The sequence below is a fragment of the Cherax quadricarinatus genome, chromosome 30 (assembly GCF_038502225.1).
Source record: "Cherax quadricarinatus isolate ZL_2023a chromosome 30, ASM3850222v1, whole genome shotgun sequence".
Classification (NCBI taxonomy): Eukaryota; Metazoa; Arthropoda; class Malacostraca; order Decapoda; family Parastacidae; genus Cherax; species Cherax quadricarinatus.
In genome coordinates, this window is record NC_091321.1 from 7,308,305 (window position 1) to 7,323,014 (window position 14,710).

The window sequence follows — 14,710 nt, forward strand, 5'->3', positions numbered from 1 at the left end:
AGACACAACTGCGTGCTAGTATGAGACACAGCTGTGTGCAAGTATAAGACACAGCTGCGTGCTAGTATGAGACACAGCTGTGTGCCAGTATGAGACACAGACGACCTCTCTGCTTAATTTTTATCTAATTTTACCCAGAACATTGGGTAAAAAATATATGGGAGGTTATTAATGAGAAGATTCTAAAATTTTGGAAGGTAACAGAATAACAGGTGGAAATCAACGTGTATTTTACAACGAAACATAAATTATACAGTTATATACAACAACAAAATTGGACGAGAAGGACCCAACAGATGTGGTATTCAGAGAGTTTTAGAAAGTTGTTGACAAAAGTCCATTTCAGAGATTGTTGGATAATAAAGGAGCAAGATATTGGAGGAAACAGCGAGTGGTACTGGATGTGTCTGAATGGCTAGATATGCATGGTCTGAGTGGCTAGATATGCATGGTCTGAGTGGCTAGATATGCATGGTCTGAGTGGCTAGATATGCATGGTCTGAGTGGCTAGATATGCATGGTCTGAGTGGCTAGATATGTATGGTCTGAGTGGCTAGATATGCATAGTTTGAGTGGCTAGATATGCATGGTCTGAGTGGCTAGACATGCATGGTCTGAGTGGCTAGATATGTATGGTCTGAGTGGCTAGATATGTATGGTTTGAGTGGCTAGACATGCATGGTCTGAGTGGCTAGACGGAAACAGGGAAGTGCTTCAGTGATCAAGTTTAACCCGCTACTGTTTCAAACCAGACATTAGTCACATTTTAAGAATATTTATATTACATTGATAAATTCTGCGTAATTTGAAAGAAAAAAAAAACTGCATATCTATGGAGAGAGCCGGAGTGGTCGGTGGAGTGGTCGGCGGAGTGGTCGGCGGAGTAGTCGGCGGAGTGGTCGACGGAGTGGCCGGTCACCTGCAAGTTGAACTTTAAAGCTGACAGATGTAAAATAATGCATCTGTGATATAACACTCTCAAACACACGTGTACAATGTCTGGAAACTAAGCAGACGACAGAGAAGAGTGTTGGAGCTTAACACTGTGTATTTACGTCCAGAAGCGCCAACGGAATGTCAGGGGTCGTGAAATTTTGAGTTTCATACGTACTAACCTAGTAAAACACTCGTTTAATTTTATCCACACCTTGTCCATTTTTATCTTTGCATTACATGAAAGATGGACGGAAGTGTCTCAGAGAGAGGCAACTAAGTTGAGATTACCACACAGAAACAATGTGAAGATAGACGCTAAGCACTCAACTTCTTCTCCTTTAAAAAAGACTAGACTATGAAGAGAACTCATTCAGACTTTTAAGATGCTGAACGTGTGTGTGTTACACCCAAAACTAAGAAGTATTTGAAGTACAGAAAAGTGGATAAAGTTTATTTATATTCCTGTAAAGAAGTTAATGATCACTGGAACAGACGTCTCACTGAAACTGTATGTGTAAATATATGAAAAAAAATGCTGGACAGGAACATGACATAGATCTGATTAAACTAGACACTGCTGGGGCCAGCTGTGATCAAGGGAATGCTGACGTCAGTTCAGGACTACCACAGGATGATCACTTGAGACTGAACCAGCTGGTGTCTAGTGATTGTAGTAGTGGGGGAGACAGAAGCAGTAGCAGTCCTAGTAGCTGAAGTCAGGTTTGTAAAGCAAAAGGACACAAGTGCAACTAATGTGACATTTTATTGTGGCAACGTTTCGCTCTCCAGGAGCTTTGTCAAGTCAGGTTTGACATAAATTTTCTAGAAACAATTAGAGATAGCTATACTGTACGTAAACTATCCTATGCACGTACTTTATGTACGTACACACACACACACACACACACACACACACACACACACACACAACCAGGAGCTGTAAATCGACCCTTGCAACCACATACAGGTGAGTACACACACACTCACACTCTCCCTTTCATTATCTTCCACTAACATGGCGGCTCTCAGCATATACATCACCTTGCGATCCAATCCTTTTTTAATTATTTTTTTAATTAGCTGCTTGAAAAAAGGATTAGCATCAAAATTGCCTTTAATCACTTTGAATCTCCCTCGGGAATATAGGAAACAATATTATTGAAGACAGACATGTTTATACAATGTGTATATACAGGACATGTATATGTGTCCTCTCCACTAACCAAGACTGTGGGTGGCACACCACCAGCGTGGTTCTGTTGTTGTCGGTACAAACACTGCAGACGGGGCACCACCAGCGTGGTTCTGTTGTCACTACAAACACTACAGACGGGGCACCACCTGCGCAGTTCTGCTCTTCCCACAAACAACAGAGTAATCAATAACACGGATCAAACACAGCGTCCAGGTCATTTCTGAGGATCAAGTAGTTAATGACTTTGCTAATTACTCCCGGAGAGAACGAGGAAGGACGCCAGCGTATATAATGCCCATTAACAGATGTAATCCTCAAAAACTCCCATTTACCAATGTAATCATAACAATTCCCATAAAAAAGTATTAAAAAATCCCGTCAACCAATGCAATTACAATAACTCCTCCTAATACATATAATCATACAAATTCTCTTTAACAAATGTAATCTTAAAGAATTTCTTCCAGATCTAATTACGATATAAGTGATGATGTGTTGTCAAGTAATCCGTCGAATCCAGTCTGAAAGTGACGATGGGAATAGATGTAGTGGAGGAAGGAGGGTGGGAGTAGGGAAAGAGGGAGGGAGTAGGGAAGGAAGGAGGGAGTAGGGAATGAAGGAGGGAGGGAGGAGGGAAGGAAGAAGGGAGGGAGTAAGGACGGAAGTAGGCAGGGGGAGGTAGTAGGGAAGGAAGGAAGGGAGGAAGTAAGGAAACAAGGGTTGAGAGAAAGAGGGAGATACGCTCAATTACAAGGAGAGCTGGGCAGTGAGTGCAGGTACATGGGAGTGCATAGGAAAGACAGACAGCAGAGGACTTGTAAATTCACACCGAGGCTGTCTGCCGAGAACTATCTACTTCTGTAGATAAGGCTAAGGCTTATCGTGAATTATTTAGACGTGTGAGGCAAGGTTTGAAAAGCAGAAGGCTCTGTTTCCATCCTCCACTCTTTCTCTCTTTCCCTCTCTCTCTCTCTCTAGCCACTACCAGCATGAAACCAGGGGGATGGGGAGAGGAAATATTTACAGAGCTACCACTAAATCTGCTATGACTATCACAACCCTTTACGTCTACTACTATTATTATTATTATTATTATTATTATTATTATTATTATTATTATTATTATTATTATTATTATTGACAAGGTTGCTTCGTTATCAATTGATCGTCCTGATGCAGTCACTGAACGGGCATCAGGATCTGCTGACTTCAGAATACCCCATTTATTAAATGTATATGATGTCTGCATGGGTTTAATGAGCGGCTGAATGAGGCAACGAGTGTCCGTGGCAACATCTCGCTCATGTCCTCTCATAACACCTTATATCTTACTGCTCACTATAACTTATCACATTTTACAATGTGTAAAACAATTTCGGCTGACCCAATAGTCTACGACATGATGTACCTAATTGAATATCCTACTTGTAAAATGTCTGCTTTCTTCTATAATTATCTTTGCCCTTACAACATCGTGAATATTAAAATGGCATAAAATACCGACAGGTTATTAGGGAAGATACATATGCAACAAATATGGTGCCTTGCAACATTAGGCTGTAATTTAATTATTCTATTCTTCCATGATCTTTTCTACATAAAAGAAGCTTGCATAAGTTCGCGTTGTTTCTCCTGCCTGGCCGACAGTGCAACATGTCATTGATTTGAATTATGGACTCGTTTAGCACTTCAAATAGTTCATGTTTGTGTCGAAGCAATTCATTATTTTAAAGATTCGAATGAGATTGCTGTCTCCGTTTCGTAAGAGAGAAAAGGTTGAGTGCTTTAAGTGTTTCTTCGTAAAATTTGTTTCTGAGGGATGGTACGAGTTTGGAAAGTCTACTCTGTAACCTCTCCAGTGACCAAAACTAGATGCTATATTCAAGATTCACTCTAACAAGTGCATCAGAGTATCAATATGGCGCCTGGTGTGTTGTGCTCGAAGCTTCAACCAGACATTGTTAGCACTGCTGCTCGCAGTTACACAGTGTTTGGCACTTTTAAGGCCGTTGTTTGTGATTACTCTAAGATCCCTTTCTTCACTTCTTTCGGTAAGTTTGATACCAAAGATTTTATATTCTCTAGGGAAGTCTCATCTCTTCAAGTCAGAGACAGGACTCTGCTCTGCGCCGTAGCTCTCCAACAAGTCCTCACCTTACTTTCCTGAGCTTATAAAGGCCTTCACACCCTACTAGCTAGAGAGGTCACCACTCGTAGGAAACTCGCCATATAGTCTCAACAAAGATTAGAGCTTCCAGACCAAGGTAGGCCATCAGGGATATAAATACTTCTGTCTCCTATGTTCACAGAAACTACTGACTCAGTCTCAAGATAACACAATGCGAATCACCTAGATTAGCCATACAGACGGGTGTCATTCTCTTGATTTTCTTTTGTTTGGGGAAGACGATACTACTACCTATATACTCTCGTTCCCATTAGCTTGAATTTCTACTAAGATATACATCATTTTACCATGTATTTTTTTTAAATTTCTGTGGCAAGGATATTAGTTATATTATCTAGGCAGGGCAATTAGATTTTTTTTAGGGTGTGTCAAACCAGGATTCCTTAGAGCGATAATATGAGGATTTTCTCTTATGGCGTATCTGAATAATTTATATTTTTTTCTTTTGGGGAAAATACTGAAATCATTTGCGTACAGATTTTTTAAAGTCTCTCAGCTGGTCTCTTCCAGCTAGGTTAATCAGTTTAAATTTCTCGCTCCCAGTGACCACCTGGCTTCTAGAAGTGAGGTGTCTCCCTACTACACTACAACCCTCCTCCCTCCTCCCCCACCCTGGAGGGCGGGAAGAGGGAAAGGAGGAAGAGGAAGGTGGCCAAGAATGATGACGGGGGGAGGGGGGTTAAGAGAGAGGGAGTAAACCGAGGGATAGACACGGAGGATACAGAAGGGAGAGAATGGGGCAAGAAGAGAAACTAGAAAGGGAGAGAGAGAGTGGATATAATTGAAGGTGCAGTGGAGAGAGTAATGGCGCTCGCTGAAGGGTTGTGCTTGAATGGGAATGGGAATTTTCTGTAATTGCATTTTGTTTTCCATAAGGTAGCATGTAGAGAGAAGGTGAAATATCGCAGAGGGGTGGGTTACTGGGGTCAATTTAGTGGTAGGGATGTTTGGTGGAGTCATATTTTATAGCGGGGGGAGGGGGTTGTAGGGGAAATCGGATTTATGGTGGGGGTGAGGGGACAAAGTTACGGTGGGCAGGTTATGCTGGTCAGCTGTATTAGGAGGGGTTACACGAGACATGTTCATATTATAGGTGTTGGTTAAAGGTACTGAGTTAATGGTAGAAGGTAAGCAGGGTTCAGAATCATGGTAGAAGGTAAGCAGGGTTCAGAATCATGGTAGAAGGTAAGCAGGGTTCAGAATCATGGTAGAAGGTAAGCAGGGTTCAGAATCGTGGTAGAAGGTAAGTAGGGTTCAGAATCATGGTAGGGGGAAGTAGGGTTCAGAATCATGGTAGGGGAAGTAGGGTTCAGAATCATGGTAGGGGGAGGTAGGGTTCAGAATCATGGTAGGGGGAGGTAGGGTTCAGAATCATGGTAGGGGAAGTAGGGTTCAGAATCATGGTAGGGGAAGTAGGGTTCAGAATCATGGTAGGGGAAGTAGGGTTCAGAATCATGGTAGGGGGAAGTAGGGTTCAGAATCATGGTAGGGGAAGTAGGGTTCAGAATCATGGTAGGGGGAGGTAGGGTTCATAATCATGGTAGGGGAAGTAGGGTTCAAAATCATGGTAGGGGGAAGTAGGGTTCAGAATCATGGTAGGGGAAGTAGGGTTTAGAATCATGGTAGGGGAAGTAGGGTTCAGAATCATGGTAGGGGAAGTAGGGTTCAAAATCATGGTAGGGGAAGTAGGGTTCAGAATCATGGTAGGGGGAAGTAGGGTTCAGAATCATGGTAGGAGGAAGTAGGGTTCAAAATCATGGTAGGGGGAAGTAGGGTTCAGAATCATGGTAGAGGGAAGTAGGGTTCAGAATCATGGTAGGGGGAAGTAGGGTTCAGAATCATGGTAGGGGGAAGTAGGGTTCAGAATCATGGTAGGGGGAAGTAGTCAGGGTTCAGGATGATGACATTAACGTCGGGGGGAGGTAATTTGGGTGATAGTTGACTGTAATGGGTCGCATACTGGGGGAGAACAGGATCACAGCACTCGAACAGAAGTCACACTGCTTCGTTTTCCTGGGTTACCCTGGGTTACCCTGGGTTACCCTGGGTTACTAAGGAGGAAGGGCTGCCTTGATGTTGGCGAAAGAATCTTTAGCCAAGCAATTAGGCCTGGCCATAGACCGGGGCCGCGGGGGCGTTGACCCTCAGAGCACTCTCCAGGTAGACTCCAGGTACCCCCTCTCTTAGGACAATACTTGATTACCTCCCATTCCCCTTGGCCCTAAATAACCCTCACGAGTTTAGCGTTTCCACATGAAAATGCAATAATAATAATTATAATAATCATAATAACATTACTTTAGGTGTAATAAGATGAAGGGAACTACCTGTGTGATGTGGGTTTGTAGAGTCAGTAACGAGAACCACACACCTGGACACACAGGTGTCTTTGTTGCACCTCTATAACTCCAAGGGTCCAAGCTCCTTTATTAAGGGATTAGATGGTACAACTGAGAGAGAGAGAGAGAGAGAGAGAGAGAGAGAGGAAGAGAGAGAGAGAGGAAGAGAGAGAGGAAGAGAGAGAGGAAGAGAGAGAGGAAGAGAGAGAGAGAGGAAGAGAGAGAGAGAGGAAGAGAGAGAGAGAGGAAGAGAGAGAGAGAGGAAGAGAGAGAGGAAGAGAGAGAGAGAGGAAGAGAGAGAGGAAGAGAGAGAGAGAGGAAGAGAGAGAGAGAGGAAGAGAGAGAGAGAGGAAGAGAGAGAGAGAGGAAGAGAGAGAGAGAGGAAGAGAGAGAGAGAGGAAGAGAGAGAGAGAGGAAGAGAGAGAGAGAGGAAGAGAGAGAGAGAGGAAGAGAGAGAGAGAGGAAGAGAGAGAGAGAGGAAGAGAGAGAGGAAGAGAGAGAGAGAGGAAGAGAGAGAGAGAGGAAGAGAGAGAGGAAGAGAGAGAGAGAGGAAGAGAGAGAGAGAGGAAGAGAGAGAGAGAGGAAGAGAGAGAGAGAGGAAGAGAGAGAGAGAGAGAGAGAGAGAGAGAGAGAGAGAGAGAGAGAGGAAGAGAGAGAGAGAGAGAGGAAGAGAGAGAGAGAGAGAGGAAGAGAGAGAGAGAGAGAGGAAGAGAGAGAGAGAGAGGAAGAGAGAGAGAGAGAGGAAGAGAGAGAGAGAGAGGAAGAGAGAGAGAGGAAGAGAGAGAGAGAGAGGAAGAGAGAGAGAGAGAGGAAGAGAGAGAGAGAGAGGAAGAGAGAGAAGAAGAGAGAGAGGGAGGAAGTGAAGGAGAAGAACTGAAGGAGAAGTAACGAAGGAAGGAAGGAAAGGACGGAGGGTAAAGAATAGAGGAACAGAAAGATTTTAATGCAATACTTTTACTTCTTTTCCACGGGGAGGAGGGTACGGGAGGGAAGAAAGAACATTGTCAAATTTCCCCACCCATAACTCAGCTTCTGGCCTGGAATTATTCGTGGTTGACCTACTTGAAGGCGTAGTTGTTACTGTGATGGTCAGGAGGAAGACATTCACCTGATCAAGATTTTCACTGTCGTTGTTGAATTTATGTGCTGGTGTGACACCACCTGTGAATTTCTGGAAAGAAAACACACTCAAGGAGGACAAAATCTTTAGTAGTAGTGGTAGTAGTAGTATTCTGACGTTACGGTTAGTAATTTGGTTAGTAAGCTGGCTAGTGCACAGGTCTGAGTGAGATAGTAACCTGCTGACTAGTGACACTGGATAGTTCATCTCTTCGCGAGACTATCCTCTCCTCGCTATGAATATTCCAGTCAAACTGCCAGTTTCCTGTCTGGCTTTTTCTAGCCGGAGTATCGAGCCTCCACCATGTGAGATCTCTGTCAGGGGAATCTCGGCTCTTTGTGGACCACGTGGCGAGTCTCGCAAGAGATGACCTCTCTAGACTGTAGTTATGGTGTGTTGAGATGTGGTGGGTTTTATAAGTTTAGGGGAAGTATCCAGGGCACTGTCCTCTCCCATATTATACGTATGCTGAGAGAGGATTCAATGGTTAGACTCCGACGGGGGACAGACCTAGAGACTTAGTGGATAGCTTCTGTTGAAAGCAGGGGAGACTGTCTCTCTGGACTGGAGAGGTGGAGCCTTCCTGTGGGAGCTGGACAGTTACGCATAAGTACAAATATCATACATAGTGTCAGATTACTTAGGGTAACCCAAAAAGTCAAAGTGACTTATTTCCATTGGGTTTTTGAACGTATTTCCACTGGGGTACTTGACGTATACTCCTTGTGGGAACTGGACTCTGGATTATACTCCCTGTGGAAGGTGGACTCCGTTATATTTGGAGTAAGTGGATGCTGAGTTTTATCAGCTAATTATATTCCCTCATTCCCACGTATTTGGCTTTGTTATGGGTTCCCAGAGATATTATTATCATTTCCTATTCTTATTAACCAAGTATATTATACAATTCAATAATAATTGTAATAGTGTGAAAGACATTCCCTTTCCCAACCTTTAATTCGTATTATGTACTAGTTGTGAGAAGTAAAGTAGAGGAGAGTAGAGTGAGGTGAGATGGTATATTCACTGCCTCGCCTCATTATATCACCATGCTGAGGATATGAAAAATCTTAACTTCCTCACCTGTGATATAACGACCACATAATTCACCCTGACAACAGAGCGACGGCAAGAATCCACTCGCAGCCAAGTGGTACACAAAAATAAACTTAATTCTCCATTGTTATTTTTCACGGCCAACCGCTAAACCTATTGGGGAAGGGGAGGTAAATTTTGAATGGGGAATGGGAGGCAATGAGGTTTATTCCGAGGAAGATGATTACTCACGATACTTCGAGAGGTTTTTCGTTAATACAAGGGGAGGGTTCCCTACCTATTCGGCACGATATATATATCGTGTCGAATGGGTAAAACTTGTGATTTTGGCTTAAGTAGCAATGCTCTTTTTGCCGAATAAGGCAAGCAAAAATTTGTGTATGCAATAATTCCACAAAAATCATTCTGAACCTATCGAAAAAATATATTTCGCTGTGTTTTGTTTATTATTAAATTATTGTAAACTTATGATATATATTTAGTTGGATTAGGCTAAATTAAATTGCGTTTGTTATAATAATGTTAGGTAGAGTTTTCTAAGGTTCTTTTTGTACAAAATTAATATGAATGAAAAAGTTATATTAACATCAATGAAAAATATATCTTTAAACGCATAAGAGAAAATTTTAGAAAAGACTTAATTTTAAAATTAAGTCCTTTCTAAAATTTTCTCTTATGCGTTTAAAGATATATTTTTTCATTTATGTTAATGTAAAAATTAACAATTTTGTCCCAAAAGAACCTTAGGAAATATCCACATAGAGCTGAAAGACTTCGAACCTAAACGTAAACCCCCCCTCCCACCCCACACACCCACCCACTCGACACACTCACATAGTGGAGGCAGGATTCATACATAGCTTTAAGAAGAGGTATGACAAAGCTCACTGTGCAGGGAGTGACCTAGTAGTGACCAATGAAGAGGCGGGGCCTGGAGCTGTGAATCGACCCCTGCAACCACAACTAGGTGAGTATACACACACATACACATACACACACACACACACATACACACACATACACACACACACACATACACACACACATATACACACACACCACACACACATACATCCCCCCCCCACACACACACATACATCCCCCCCCCACACACACACACACATATACACACACACCACACACACATACATCCCCCCCCCCCACACACACACACATATACACACACACCACACACACATACATCCCCCCCACACACACACACACATATACACACACACACACCACACACACATACATCCCCCCCCCACACACACACACACACTTTCCCTTCTCCAACCCTATAACGTGTAACAACCTTAATCCTTGTTATTCATTTATTGTCTGACTATAATCTGTGTCCCAGCTCCCCCTCCCACGGTATCAATTACCATCTTGTTAATGACACGTATTGCTCTCTCTCTTTCTCTCTCTACCTCTTTCTTTTTCTTTCTCTTTCTCTCTCTCTCGTTCTCGTCTACCTACCTGGAGGGAATTCCGGGGATCAACGTCCCCGCGGCCCGGTCCACGACCAGGCCTCCCGGTGGATCAGGCCCTGATCAACGAGGCTGTCACTGCTGGCCGCACGTAATCCAACTTACGAACCACAACCCGGCTGATCCGGCACCGTCTTTAGGTATCTGTCCAGCTCCCTCTTGAAGACAACCAGGGGTCTTCCCGTAATGCCCCTTATTGCTGGTGGGAGGCTGTTGAACAGTCTTGGGCCCCGGACACTTATTGTGTTTTCTCTTAGTGTACCAGTGACGCCCCTACTTTTCACTGGGGGTATGTTGCATCGCCTGCCAAGTCTTTTGCTTTCGTATGGAGTGATTGCTGTGTGCATATTAGGGACCAGTCCCTCCAGAATCTTCCAGGTGTAGATTATGATATATCTCTCTCGCCTGCGCTCTAGTGAGTACAAGTCAAGTGCTTCCAGGCACTCCCAGTAGTTAAGGTGTTTGATGGAACTTATACGTGCAGTAAAGGTTCTCTGTACATTCTCTAGCTCTGCAATTTCACCTGCCTTGAATGGGGATGTTAATGTACAGCAGTATTCCATCCTAGAAAGAATAAGTGATTTAAAAAGGATCATCATTGGCTTAGCATCTCTTGTCTTGAATGTTCTCATTATCCATCCTATCAGTTTCCTAGCAGATGTGATAGTGGCATTGTTGTGATCCTTGAAGGTGAGATCCTCTGACATTACCACTCCCAGGTCTCTCACATTACTTTTCCTCTCTATTGTGTGATTGGAGTTTGTAGTATACTCAGTCCTAGTTATTATTTCCTCCAGTTTTCCATAACGGAGTAGTTGGAATTTGTCTTCATTGAGCATCATATTGTTCTCTGTTGCCCACTGGAAAACTTGGTTTATATCTTCTTGGAGGTTAACAGTGTCCTCAATGGATGACACTCTCATGCAGATCCTAGTATCGTCTGCAAAAGATGATACAGTGCTGTGGTTTACATCTCTGTCTATGTCTGATATGAGAATAAGGAACAGGATAGGTGAGAGTACTGTGCCTTGTGGGACAGAGCTCTTCACTATGGCAGCATCTGATTTAACTCTGTTTACCACTACTCTTTGTGTGCAAGTGGTTAGAAAGTTGAAGATCCATCTGCCTACTTTGCCGGTTATCCCTTTAGCACGCATTTTGTGTGCTATTACACCATGGTCGCACTTGTCAAAGGCTTTTGCAAAGTCTGTGTATACTACATCCGCATTCTGTTTGTTTTCCAGTGCATCTAGGACCATATCATAGTGGTCAAGCAGTTGCGAAATGCAGGAGCGACCTGCTCTGAAACCATGTTGACCTGGGTTGTGCAATTTTTGGGAGTCCAGGTAGTTTGCAATCCTGCTTCTTAGAACTCTTTCAAAGATTTTTATGATGTGGGACGTTAAAACTATTGGTCTATAGTTCTTAGCTACTGCTTTGCTGCTCGTGGTGTTTGGGGTGGTGTAGTGGTATTGATGCTGCTGTTAGTGTTGCTACTGCTGCTGCTGTTAGTTCTATTATTCTTGTTACTGCTGCTGCTGTTAGTGCTATTGTTGCTGCTGCTGTTAGTGCTATTGCTGCTGCTGTTAGTGCTATTGCTGCTGCTGTTAGTGCTATTGTTACTGTTATTGCTGCTGCTGTTAGTGCTGTTGTTATTGCTGCTGCTGCTGTTAGTGCTATTGTTACTGCTGCTGCTACTGTTAGTGCTATTGTTACTGCTGCTGCTACTGTTAGTGCTATTGTTACTGCTGCTGCTACTGTTAGTGCTATTGTTACTGTTGCTGCTGCTGTTAGTGCTATTGTTACTGTTGCTGCTGCTCATGTTAGTGCTATTGTTCCTGTCACTGCTGCTGCTGTTAGTGCTATTGCTGCTGCTGTTAGTGCTATTGCTGCTGCTGTTAGTGCTGTTGCTGCTGCTGTTAGTGCTATTGTTACTGTTGCTGCTGCTGCTGTTAGTGCTATTGTTACTGCTGCTGCTAGTGTTAGTGCTATTGTTACTGTTGCTGCTGCTGTTAGTGCTATTACTGTTATTGCTGCTGCGGTTAGTGCTATTGTTACTGTTATTGCTGCTGCGGTTAGTGCTATTGTTACTGCTATTGCTGCTGCTGTTAGTGCTATTGTTACTGTTGCTGCTGTTAGTGCAATTGTTACTGTTACTGCTATTGCTGCTGCTGTTAGTGCTATTGTTACTGTTGCTGCTGTTAGTACAATTGTTACTGTTACTGCTGTCAGTGCTATTGTTACTGTTGCTGCTGTTAGTGATATTGCTGCTGCTGTTAGTGCTATTGTTACTGTTGCTGCTGCTGTTAGTGCTATTGTTACTGCTGCTGCTACTGTTAGTGTTATTGTTACTGTTACTGCTGCTACTGTTAGTGCTATTGTTACTGTTGCTGCTGCTTTTAGTGCTATTGTTACTGTTATTGCTGCTGCGGTTAGTGCTATTGTTACTGTTATTGCTGCTGCTGTTAGTGCTATTGTTACTGTTGCTGCTGCTGCTGTTAGTGCAATTGTTACTGTTACTGCTGTCAGTGCTATTGTTACTGTTGCTGATGTTAGTGCTATTGTTACTGTTGCTGCTGCTGTTAGTGCAATTGTTACTGTTACTGCTGTCAGTGCAATTGTTACTGTTACTGCTGTCAGTGCTATTGTTACTGTTGCTGCTGTTAGTGCTATTGTTACTGTTGCTGCTATTTCTTGCTGGTGGCGATGTTTCTGATGGTAGTGGTTGTGGTGACCTTGAGAGTATCGACACACGGTACAGTCTCACTCTCAGGAAGAAATGTGGGATTTAATCGATTCCAGACAGGTGTAGGCGCCGGCGGTGGGGGCGGGGTGGGCAGTGTTTGAGGGGGTGGGCGGTGTTGCAGGAGGGTGGGCGGTGTTGCAGGGGGGTGGGCGGTGTTGCAGGGGGGTGGGCGGTGTTGCAGGGGGGTGGGCGGTGTTGCAGGGGGGTGGGCGGTGTTGCAGGGGGGTGGGCGGTGTTGCAGGGGGGTGGGCGGTGTTGCAGGGGGTGGGCGGTGTTGCAGGGGGGTGGGCGGTGTTGCAGGGGGGTGGGCGGTGTTGCAGGGGGGTGGGCAGTGTTTGAGGGGTGGGCGGTGTTGCAGGGGGGTGGGCGGTGTTGCAGGGGGGTGGGCAGTTTGAGGGGTGGGCGGTGTTGCAGGGGGGTGGGCGGAGATAAACTACCTTCCCAAAACTTGGTGCGAGTTTTGTAACTGTCATTATTAATTTTATTGAATAAAACTACACTTCCTGTGTACTTACCTATTTGTGTTTGCAGGGGTCGATTCACAGCACCTGGCCCCACTTCTTCGCTGGTCGCTACTAGGTTCACACTCTCCCTTCTCCATAAGCTTTATCGTACCTTTTCTTAAAGCTATGTATGGATCCTGCCTCCACTACATCACTCTCCAGATTATCCTACTTTCTGACAACTCTATGGCTGAAGAAAAACTTCCTAACATCCCTGTGTGTGTGTGTGTGTGTGTGTGTGTGTGTGTGTGTGTGTGTGTGTGTGTGTGTGTGTGTGTGTGTGTGTGTGTACTCGCCGAGTAGTACTCGGCGGGTCCTCACCACGCCTCATGGACTCTATCATGCATACTCTTGAAACTGTGTATTGAGTTACCTGTAGTCTCTTCTGGAGGTCACCGCCCCCGCGACCAGGTCCCAGTCCATGCCTCCAGGTCTCTGGCCTGATCAATTGGGCTGTTGTGCCCGAAGACCGCAACCCAACGTATGCACCACAGCCCGGCATATCAACTGATTTGAGAACTTTATCGAGTTCCCTCTCGACGATAGCTAGGAGTCTTTTCATAATATATCTTATGCATGAAAAGTGTTGAAGAGTCGTGGTCCCCTAACGATGAATTATCTGCGTGTGCTCACCACTCCCCTGGATCATTTCACTTATTCATCACCTTCAGACGGGAAAAAAAATTTCTTAGTATCCCTCTGCGCCATTTATGTCTGACCCGTCGCCTCTGTCTCTCCTATAAAAAAAATCTGTCAATTTCTGCTCTGTCAAATCCTTTGATTATCAAGGTCAGATGTGAAGGTTAACGATCCCCGTCACTATAAAATGTCAGAGTTGAGAGTTCACAAGCTACAGTGATGAACACCGCAGACATAACAGGACTCTAACGAGTCTGGGAGTTATAGACCCACAAAAGAGACATCTACCCGTTGTTGACCGTCGGTGGAATGCCACAGGTAAAGGTCAAAGTCACTGACCTATAAAGGCCTCAAAAGAGACCGAATTCCTTTTTAGGTGAAACTTGACAGATCTGCGGAGAATAGATATGATTCTGACCAGCTAGGTCAGAGGTCGAAGGTCAGCTCGGGATTAAAAAATTTTTATTTTTTTTTTTTTACATTTTTTTAGTGTGT

At 44.1% G+C, this 14,710-nt stretch overlaps 1 long non-coding RNA gene across 1 annotated transcript in view; it reads left to right on the plus strand.

Annotated features, from left to right (window-relative positions):
* Positions 1-4,216: 4,216 nt before the first annotated feature.
* The window catches only part of LOC138853449 (uncharacterized), a 137,090-nt gene continuing 126,596 nt past the window's right edge, over positions 4,217-14,710 (plus strand). Inside the window, exon 1 of the long non-coding RNA XR_011392630.1 lies at positions 4,217-4,395. This is a non-coding gene — a long non-coding RNA (uncharacterized lncRNA). The remainder of the gene's footprint in view (positions 4,396-14,710) is intronic.